Source organism: Meleagris gallopavo, chromosome 7 (genome assembly GCF_000146605.3).
Source record: "Meleagris gallopavo isolate NT-WF06-2002-E0010 breed Aviagen turkey brand Nicholas breeding stock chromosome 7, Turkey_5.1, whole genome shotgun sequence".
Lineage (NCBI taxonomy): Eukaryota > Metazoa > Chordata > Aves > Galliformes > Phasianidae > Meleagris > Meleagris gallopavo.
The window spans coordinates 8,551,441-8,552,695 of NC_015017.2; positions in this window are offsets into that span (position 1 = coordinate 8,551,441).

Sequence of the window (1,255 nt, forward strand, 5' to 3'; positions counted from 1 at the left end):
TTTTTTTTTTTTTTTCCTTCCTTATAATAAAAGCAGAGTGCAACTATTCAGTTCCAGTTTTCACTTAAGTATCCAAGTAATCTTGATTTAGAATTAACTGTTGGAAAAATGCTGACTGGACCAAAGGCAGTAGGATAGTTGCCGTTGGGATCAGAAAGACAGGTCTTCATTCATCACTTCATTTTAAGTGCAGCATGATGTGGCATGATGCCAGAAGAAGGCTTTTGTAGATTCACATTCTATGTCAACATCTGTCTCACACTTTCTCTGTAAGATGTTATTCTAAATACACAATTTGTGCTTTGGCTTCCAAAATAGTTATTCATCAATTTCCAGTATAAAAAATAAAAACTAGTTAATTATATCTATGCTTCCTCTTACCTCAGATTATCAAAAATGGATTAACTCAACTGAAGTTAGTGTATGTAATACACTCACTGTTCAACAGTTAAAAAAAATACTTGCATATTCTTCTGCTCCTTTTTAGATGTTCTGAGAATTCTTAATATTGAACAAAATGATGCAGTGATTAATGAAGACATCCACTGGTTTTCTCAGTATCAAAAGAAAGGTAATAAAACAAACCTCATGCAACACACAGATAAACTATGGAAATTTCTATCATAAACTATAGGAGCTAAATGTCCCAAAATAAACTAAAAGAGACAAAAGAATGGAGAATAGTTCCAATGGTACCTATTTCAGCTGTTGGTCCAGACTGAATTCAGCATCTTGCTTTGAGGCATGAAGTAAAATTAGGATTCTCAAAGCTCATAAGCACAAGGCATGTCTTCGGCTAACAGAGAAGATAAAGACCTATAAGGTGAACTTCATAGTATCAAAAGCAGCTCTGAGTCTAAAATATATTGTAAAAGTACCTTTTTTTATCTTAGCCTCCTCATCAGGAGGATGAGAATTATTTTGGGGAATGGATATTGCAATTTAAAGTACTTTCAAGTCTTTGCCGAAGATTTTTCATCCATTTTCTTCTAACAACAATATGCCAATAAAGAGAAGTAGAGAACAACAAAATGTAGAAGGGAATCAGTCTGAAATTAAAATATACAGGAAGGTAAAGCAAGAATCGATCTGAGCCTTCTCAAAAAATGTAGGAGACAGTGTGAATCATTCTGAGTTTAAAATATGGCTGGTTTCAATCTCTGTCTCTGCATTTTTCCACGTCATCAGAGATTAAAAGTAGAAATAAAAGCTACTTGAACATCCTAAAATCTCTTCCTGATATATTCCCAAACTT